This window comes from Anas acuta, chromosome Z, assembly GCF_963932015.1.
Source record: "Anas acuta chromosome Z, bAnaAcu1.1, whole genome shotgun sequence".
In the NCBI taxonomy this organism is placed as follows: Eukaryota; Metazoa; Chordata; class Aves; order Anseriformes; family Anatidae; genus Anas; species Anas acuta.
In genome coordinates, this window is record NC_089017.1 from 58,337,542 (window position 1) to 58,347,737 (window position 10,196).

Sequence of the window (10,196 nt, forward strand, 5' to 3'; positions counted from 1 at the left end):
AAATTTGTACTGTTCATGGTCCACATTAAAGCTTATTTGGTCTGTTGACCTGCTACCCTTGAAAGCCAAACATCCTGTAGACTTCATGTGAGTTGGGATTTTATTTCAAGCAATATTCCTATGAAAAATGCTCAAAAAGTTGGGGTTATTTAGCCTAGAGAAGAGAAGGTTCCAGGGAGACTTATAGCAGCCTTTCAGTAGTTAATGGGAGCCTATAGGAAAGATGGAGAAGGACACTTCATCAAGGAGTGTGATAGGACAAGGGGTGACGGTTCAAAACTAAAAGAGAGTAAATTTAGTTTAGATATAAGGAAGAAATTCTTCACTATGAGCGTGCTGCGGGCCTCAAAGAGGTTGCCCAGAGAAGATGCAGATGCCCCATCTCTGGAGGTGTTCAAGACCAGGTTGGATGGGGCTTTAAGCAACCTGGTCTAGTGGGAGATGTCCCTGCCCATTGCAGAGGAGTTGTAACCAGATGGTCTTTAAGACCTCTTGCAACCCAAAGTATTCTATGGTTCTGTGATTCAACTAAGCAAAAAAAATATTCACATAAAGTTTCTGACTAATTCTTCAAAGTGGCGCCTTCCCCTCTACACACCCTGTTGATGTCCCTGTTACTACCCTGTTGTTTAAAGGCACATCTGTACAGAGTGCCGGCTTTCTTTGTGTATGGAAGGTAGAGAATGACCTTATAGGTTAGCATAAGAGGCTTTTCTGTTTTCTACATCTTAAACATCTGTCCCACAACCACGAAAGTTTTGTGTCTGAAGTCTCCATTTCCCTAGTGGTAGGTGGTAGCAGGGGAAGATTTCTTGTTCCTTTTCTTATGCAGACTTTGCATTCACTCTAGCTGTCTGCTGGCAATCAACTTTTTCCTCAAGTTAAAAGGCAAGGCTGAGAGTGATAGAGGGTGAAGCACTAATGCAACTTAGATTATTGGAAGATTTTGCCATTGGCCTTGTGTTAGTGAAGGTAGGTTTTTGTTCTTCTACAGTCTTCTGATCTCTCTTTTTCATCTCATATAACCCAATTGTGTTCAATTCCCTGCACATCCTGAAGAAAACTTGTCAAGTGAATTCTGCCCTTTGCTTTCCTAAAATCACATCTTTGTGTTCCTGCTTTTCTTTCAGCAGAGAGTTCTGTTTGTTTCCTGATTTTGTTCTTTCTGTATCTTTTTGAAAACTAGGGGAAAGGCAGACTAATAAATTAGACCATTTGCCTGTCTGGCAAGGGAAATGGCATGATTTAAATGTGGCTGAGCTAAAGAAATACTAAAATCTCCAGGAAAATTCTAACATTTGTTCAGATATTTTTATTTATTTTTGGAGTTGTGGAATATCCATGTTTTTCAGTGTTTTGACCTTTACTTTGAAGAATGTCATAGTTGTGCCAGCAAACTCAGCTGTCAATATTTTCATTTCACACCTCTTTATAGAAGTTCATAACTGACCTATAAAATTACACATACTGAGCATATGTGGTCTCAGGCAGGAAAAGTTTTAATAAATAAATACATAAATACAAACGTGTCTGTTTAAAAGTTATAAAGCTACAAAAGAAGGAAGGAAGGAAGGAAGGAAGGAAGGAAGGAAGGAAGGAAGGAAGGAAGGAAGGAAGGAAGGAAGGAAGGAAGGAAGGAAGGAAGGAAGGAAGGAAGGAAGGAAGGAAGGAAGGAAGGGAGGGAGGAAGGGAGAGAGGAAGGGAGAGAGGGAGAGAGGAAAGAAGGGAGGGAGGGAGGGAGGAAGGAAGAAAGGAAGAAAGAAAGAAAATGAATTAAACTGGTGATTTCAAATGCATTTTACAGTCCTGTAATTTAAAGGCAAACCCATCAGGTTTTTCTTCTTTTAAACTCAATATGATTAACCTCTTAGTCTTTAATGTGGACTGATGGAGTGCCTGTGGCCATTATGGCAAATAACCACATTATTGCATTTAGGAAATTAGCTACTGTGTGCTTGTGGTAATTTTGTCTCCATGAAAATAGCTCACAAATTTTAAGCAGGCAGACTTATTACAGAAGTCAGTTCTGCTTTTAGATACACACCATCTTTGTGTATTTATGTAGATTCATCAGAGTGTATTTGAAAGGATCTTTGTTAGCCAGTGTTAATATTAGGAGTTTTCGTACCGAAGGACTGGGGAAAAGAAGGAGTTAAGAGTTAAACCTCTTTCAGAATGCAGTAGCTTTCAAATTGAAAACAGGTAACTTTTAAAAAATTTAAAAAATAAATACTGAAAAAGTATTTATGCCACAGTAATTTCCAAACTTGTAGGTTAAAAATAATGGTCTGTAAACGTGGTGATAAAATTCACAGGAACTTCAGTCTTCAACTCCCCATATAGCCTCCTTTCATGAAGTATTGGGACCACCCAGATACCTGTGTTTCTGTAAATTTGGCATGAAATGTTATTTTTCACAAAACACAAATCATGATTATGTTATGTCCTGAAACTGAGTTCAGTTTAGCATAATGCTGTAAGGTAAATACTCAATTCTACAAGAGGGAAAAGGAACAGTGGGTTATATGGCACACAGGTGAGAAGAACATCTTGTACCATGATGATAGTGTGGCTCCATAAGCTTTCTATCTGCCTACCTGCCTACTATCTGCCAACTCTTCCTATCTGCCAAATACCAAGATAGGCTGAAAAGGCAGAAAAGCAGCATGTGTCCTTTGGACAAACTCAGTCAGAGGGAGGTGTATACTTCCAAACATAAAAGAAAAGGAGCCTCTCCCATTTTTTTTTTTCCAGGAAATGACTCTAACCAACTAATCCAAGCTGTTGGTTTGAACAATGATTCCCCAGGAAATCTCTCCCAGTGGTGTACTGTTCAACAATCAGTCTTAATGGCAAGAGTGGCAGCACAGGTCAGTCTTGTGCTGGTCTTGTGTCATCCTGCTTCATACAGGGAGCCCCAGGCAGGGTTAGGGAACAATGGCATGTTCTCCACCATGTCCTCTTTGTTTCCGTGTGTAGAATAGTGAATTGATCAGGTAAAAGTATATATCAAAATTTCAAGAGGGAAAAATAAATAAATAAATAAAACATGGTGTTGCCCCAGCCTTGAATGTTTCTGAATGCCCTAGTGTTTCAGTTTGCAATGAAATCCTAAACCCTACTGTGCATTGCATGGTTTTGCATTTCAGTGAAAAGAGTTCACACAGTTCAAGTTCTAGGGTTACATTAATAAGGCAATATGTTGAAAATATATAGTGTTTCTAAATAAACTACAGTAATTTTGTGCTTGGAGTGTATGACATTTTGGTGTCATGACGATCTTATGAATATCTTTTTTACCTTAGTTTTTCCAGATCACCATTTTAATGATCAACTAGTTGATCCTTTTTATACCATGTTAATTCTCTTATGGATGTGACTTAGCATACTTTCTATATAGAGCATTACAGGATACACTAATAAGTCTCAAGAAAATAATGAGCAGAAATGTCATGTAAATTTGTTTGGAAAAAAATATTCTTTATCGCACAATATATTTTGCAGGACCAGATAAATATTTGTTAACTCAAGGAAATGATTTCCAGTATTCCGTTACCCTTTCTTTACCCCTTTCTTTAAAATATACAGTTTTTGTTGTTGTTGTTTTCTTATTTTTTTTTTCTCTTTGCACAGCCCTGTGATATGAAATAAAGTCTAATGTCAGCCTTTATATTAGAAACATACACAACTTCAATAAAAATATTACAAACCCACATGATTTCACATTTGTTCTCAGTTTTTGTTAATTTGCAAAGTGTAATGACTACTGAACAAGTTCAAGTTAAAGTTCAAGGCATGTTACTCATGGACAATACATATTGACATGCCTAGGATATCTAGGAACTGATGATCAGACCTGGCAACATGGTAACAGGTTCTGGAATTTCACTGGTGCTGAACAGATAAAGGAGTTTGGAATAAAATAAAAACATTTTCATCAGTCCACTGAGAAATGAGATCAGTCTCCCTGTTTTGGAAAGCAGTCTTCCAGAATGGCAAACAAATAACAAGGATTTCCTTATAGTATCTATCTTCCCAAAGAAGACAGCAAATTTTGACCACGTAGTGTCAACATTTTATTTTTATGGGTGTCACGTGTATTTCACAATTTATTTATTTATTTATTTACGTGTATTTTGAGTATCTTGAAAAAGTGTTGTGCAGAGAACACATACAGAATATGGAGCTGAAACGTTCCTAATAGATGACTGTTCTCATCTTTTGTGGTGTATTGAAAAGAACATGCAAAAGAACTTCTTCACGGTGAGGGTGACAGAGCACTGGAGTAGGCTACCCAGGGACGTTGTGGAGTCTCATTCTCTGGAGATATTTAAGGCCCATCTGGATGCCTACCTGGGCAGCCTGATCTAAGGAACCTGCTTAGGCAGGGGGGTTGGACCAGATGATCTTTCAAGGTGATCTTCCAACACCTTCAATTCTGTGATTCTATGATCTATTACTAATAAGCAACACACAGACCAAAACTGATTTGAAATAAATTTTATATTGGATTTAGAGATATCTCATCTTAATACACTTCCTTAAATTTTCTTGAATTACTTATATTTGTAACACAGCTATTTCATATAAAAAACAGAATCTACAAACTTTGTCCTTGGCTACATTGGTATAAAAATATTAGTTCAGAGTATTGTCCTGCTAGGAGCAGGAAAAAAAAAAAAATCAAGTCCAGGTAGTACTAGCTGAAAAGTTCTAATGAAAGATAGCTAATGACCTTGCATTAAGAAAATGAAATCCAAGAACCACTGCATAGCCATACTGTCAGTGCACTTGTGTGCTTGTCTGTTGTGTGGCAGGAAAGAAATTATTGCCAGATTCTAAAAGTAAGGGGAAAAGCTGAGCAACTCCACTGCTCGTCTACACATCCACTTACAATTGTTGTTGCAAATGGACTTGGACACAAACCTGAGCATCATATTATTCATAAGGTAGGAAGAAGAAGAATCTTTATTGCTCCTAGACAGAAGGCTGCCAAAAATCCTGTGGTAATGCTCTAGAGAATTCAAGAATTTTTCCATGTGCTCACAGGATTGAAATTCAAAGACAGGAGGCAATTGCTGTATGCTCCCAAATAGCTATTGATTGACTGATACACTTAAAGGATAAGTATTGAATCCTGCAGGAGGTCAGGTTGCTGAAGACAATCATATATAAAGAAAAGAAAATCCTATTCTTTCCTGAGCTTCAGTCTAGTGCTCGGAGTAAGGGATAAACATTTGGGTGCTGCTGACACAGGGCTTTACTAAAATTGTGGAAGCACAATGTCTTGAAAGCTTAGTTATCAAGGACAGATATATAATACATCCCTGAGTTCAACCTCTTAAACAATGTACTTGAAATTTGGTGGATGGTGCTTCAGTGGACTGAACAGAATTATTTATTTATTTATAAATATTTGATGATTGATCTACTCAGAAGACTAAACACAAAATATGGGAACTATTGTTTGCTATTGTTTGTTTAAAATTATTCCAGTTCTCAGAATTTTGTGTTCACAAGCGAGGGAGGAACAGGGTCGGGGCAATGAATTTATACTTCCTATTTCTAATATTTCTCTCATATGGAATTTTGGGGAAACAGATTTGTCTATCCCTGTGTAACCTGTTGTCATTGATAGCGTATATGTATTTGAACACAACAAAAAACTGAAACTTTCATATAGGAAGAGCATACTTGCTATTCCTTTACTGATTTTTGTGTTCATATGCAATTTCATTCTCTTCTTTTACTGTTCAAAGCTATCATCATGTATCCCTGGATATTCAGCTGTCTTGTCTCTCCATAAATCAGAGGACCATAAAGCAAATATTTTTGGAACACTAATATAGCCTTAAAACTAACCTGTCTCTTGAAAAAATGAGCAATAGCAAAACTTATGAAGTGCAAAGAAAAGGCACACAGAGGAGAAAAGGAATAATGTTGGAACAGTGAACTATGGAAAGGGAGTATTTTTTCTGCCCATGTTAACAGGAATAGTACAAAGGTTGAATTCATCAACACTGTAAGTATAAAGAGAAAAAACATCTCTTGGAACTCTTTCTGTTAAAAGCCATCTACCAACAACTCTTTTTATGGGAAGAAGTCAGCACAACTGGAAAAGAAAACATGAAAATTTAGTTCTTTGAGTCATCCTTATTTCTGTTGTGAAGCATGTTGCCTAGGCAAACAGTAACTACATCCAGGTCAGGAGAGGAAAAAGAAAAAAAAATGTAGAGCTATATTTTTAATTATTTAATTAAAAGACCTTCATGTGTATTCCAACTCTGTGTGCTTATTGCCAGAACACACCGTAACCTATGGACAACAATGTGTTTGATTTTCTTTTTTTATTCTCCACTGATTTTTCTCTAATATTACAGGTTTGCTACTCTATGAAGAATTTTTTACCTAACTTTCATTGTACGGAGCTGATTCAAAACAGATTCCTTAAAAAGAATATGCAATTAAAATGATTAGCTAAGTATCAGAAAATAGAACAGTCAGTTTTGAGAACTCCACTATATCTGCAGGATTTAAATGCAATTGAAAACATCATCAGTTTTTATATGCAAGAGCAAAAGAAACAAAGATAAAGCAATGCACAAAGTGGGAAAGTCTTTAGGGACATTAAGCCAATTCAGAACAATATGGAAGTAATCAAAAGTCAGTCAAACAGACCAAGTAAGTCTTCATAAAAGGAAAACAGGCAAAAACTGAGGCAGCTTGCGGAAGATTGGACTATAGTAGGTACAGTTTTTTTACATAAGAGAGATTACAAAATAAGATATGAAATAATTAGTATTTGTTAAATCTCAAAAGGTTTGGAGCTTTGTTTCAGTCAGAATAAGCATCAACAAATGTGGCTGCTTCTGGTTTCCGGAAGTTTACAAGCAAAAAAAGAAAACTGCACAACGGAAGAACACATGCAGAAATCCTTGCACTTTCTTCTTTCAAATATCCCTGGCCCCACGCTCTGGTCTATTTGCTGGTGTTTCCAGAGGTACATGTTTTTTTAAATGTTTCTTTAAACACCTTGATCCCCAAATAGCATTTGAGTTACAGATGGTGTTTACATTCATGTCACATTCCTCCAGCAAAACTCTGTTCATTTATTAAAACCTCTAATTAGGGAAGCAAGTGTATCATTACTGAAGTGTGGATGCGTGTCTGTGTATATACATATATATATATATATGTATGTATGTATAAAATTCTGAAAAAGTACAGATACAAAATTAAGAAAAAGTAAGACATCCAGACTGCAGTGTGATGTCTTTTTCAAAGACTACAGTGAATTAAAAGACTGGATAGATCTAAATAATAAAAACCAAAAATATAATCCTTAACTGTTTGGCAGATGAAGGAGATGCAATAAACTGTTGTAAACAGAACTGCAATAGTGGATAAGAAAACAGGACGGGTTAAAGTTCCATATCTGACTGAATTACAGGTGGCAAAAGACAGAAACAGTTAAGGCTCCAGTGTAACATCTGTCCTGTTAAATGCGCTGTTAGTTGATTCTTGGGCTGAACCTAGACATCATTGTACTCAGAAGTCCTGACTCCCCAGTCATCCTCTCATACACCTTTTGAATATATGCTCAGAAACTCCAAGTTTTCCTTGGCTTGTATTTCCAGGTCTTACTGTGTTATGTACTTTGAACACAGATTCAGAAATTTTTCTATGTTGCTTACAGTGATACAGATGAATTTGGTACAGGATCAGTCTAGCTTCCAGGGGTTAAAAGGAATCAGTAGGAATTTGAGGGTGTAAAGATTGTCTTTTACCCTTCTAGTGGCAAATGGGCTTGGAGATGCCCAAAAGAGTTCTATACACTCCTCTCTCTCCCCTAGCCCATTCCAAACATTTCTCTCCCCTCCCTTTCTAGGGCAGAGACATAGGTCGCTAAATATACTCCAGATGTAGCTGTATTTCTGTACTTCATGTTATCTGTATTTTCCTCTGTGGAATGTGTACTATCTGCCTACCTCCAGAACAGCCAGAGTACCAGATACCAGTGGTCCATCGCACTCTGTATTTGATCTTCCCTCTTACAAACTTGACAAAGTTTGAAGCTGGCTGTACTTAACCATTACTCAAAATAATCTTTTAAAATGCTTTCTAATAAAGGTGTTTGTCTTTTTCCAACCTAGAAATTCTGTGATTCTGTGATTTATATATATATATATAAATATATTATAAAATATATATAATTTATATATATAAATATATTATAAAATATATATATTATATATGATATATATAAATATATTATTTATATATATAATATATATAATATATAATATATTATATATAATATATTATATAATAATATAATATATAATAATTATATATATTATATAATATATATTATATATATTATATGATATATATATAATAATATAATATATATAATGTGTATACAATATATAATATATAATATATAATATATGATATATAATATATAATATATAATATATAATATATAATATATATATCAAATAAATGTGACTTTTGATGTCTTATCAGCTATCTATTTTACAGTTAAATGTTGCATTCAACACTGTTGTGCTGAAATTACTAGAAGTGTATCTCCCACTCCAGCATTGAGTATATTGCACTGCCCTGTTCTATATAAAAAGTAGTACTCCACTAAGGGCACCTTTCACATCCCAGACTAGGGTTTGAACTCCAGGTGCTGCATCAGAGTGGGTTAATTTGCATTGGCTTTCCATATCACTAATGCAAAGAGAGAAATAAGGTATTTTTTAGGGCAATTTAAACCATGAGTTCATACCAAATACTCTGAATTATTCTGTAGAGGAATCCTTTTCTCCTGCTGCACTCTGTAAAGAGGTTATGAACATAAGTCAGCATGGGTTTGTGAAGGGTAGGTCCTGCCTAACTAACCTGATTTCCTTTTATGATAAGATCACCCGTATGGTGGACCAAGGGAAACCAGCTGATGTGATTTTTTTGGACTTCAGCAAGGCTTTTGACACGGTTTCCCATAGGATCCTACTGGACAAAATGTCCACCATACAGCTAAATAAAAACATCATACGATGGGTGAGCAATTGGCTAACGGGCAGGGCCCAAAGGGTTATGGTGAATGGCGCTGCGTCAGGCTGGCGGGCGGTCACCAGTGGGGTCCCTCAAGGCTCCATTTCAGGGCCGGTACTTTTCAATATTTTTATAAACAATCTGGATGTAGGAATAGAAGGTATTTTGAGCAAGTTTGCTGATGACACCAAACTTGGAGGAGTTGTGGACTCGAATGAGGGTGGAAAGGCCTTGCAGAGGGATCTGGATAGGTTGGAGAGCTGGGCGATCACCAACCGCATGAAGTTTCAATCAGAGCAAGTGCCGGGTCCTGCACCTGGGATGGGGAAACCCTGGCTGCACGTACAGACTGGGCGATGAGACGCTGGAGAGCAGCCTAGAAGAGAGGGATCTGGGGGTCGTGGTAGACAGCAAGTTGAATATGAGCCAGCAGTGTGCCCTGGCAGCCAGGAGGGCCAAACGTGTCCTGGGGTGCATCAAGCACGGCATCGCTAGTAGGTCGAGGGAGGTGATTGTCCCGCTCTACTCTGCGCTGGTGCGGCCTCACCTCGAGTACTGTGTGCAGTTCTGGGCACCACAGTATAAAAAGGACATGAAACTGTTGGAGAGTGTCCAGAGGAGGGCTACAAAGATGGTGAAAGGCCTGGAGGGGAAGACGTACGAGGAACGGCTGAGGGCACTGGGCCTGTTCAGCCTGGAGAAGAGGAGGCTGAGGGGAGACCTCATCGCAGTCTACAACTTCCTCGTAAGGGGGTGTCGAGAGGCAGGAGACCTTTTCTCCATTAACACCAGTGACAGGACCCGCGGGAACGGGGTTAAGCTGAGGCAGGGGAAGTTTAGGCTTGACATCAGGAGGGGGTTCTTCACAAAGAGGGTGGTTGCACACTGGAACAGGCTCCCCAGGGAAGTGGTCACTGCACCGAGCCTGTCTGAATTTAAGAAGAGATTGGACTGTGCACTTAGTCACATGGTCTGAACTTTTGGGTAGACCTGTGCGGTGTCAAGAGTTGGACTTGATGATCCTTAAGGGTCCCTTCCAACTCAGGATATTCTATGATTCTATGATTCTATAAGTCAGTGTAAGCATCACTCTCAACAGTATTTTTGCTACCAAATCACTGCTGTGAAGTATG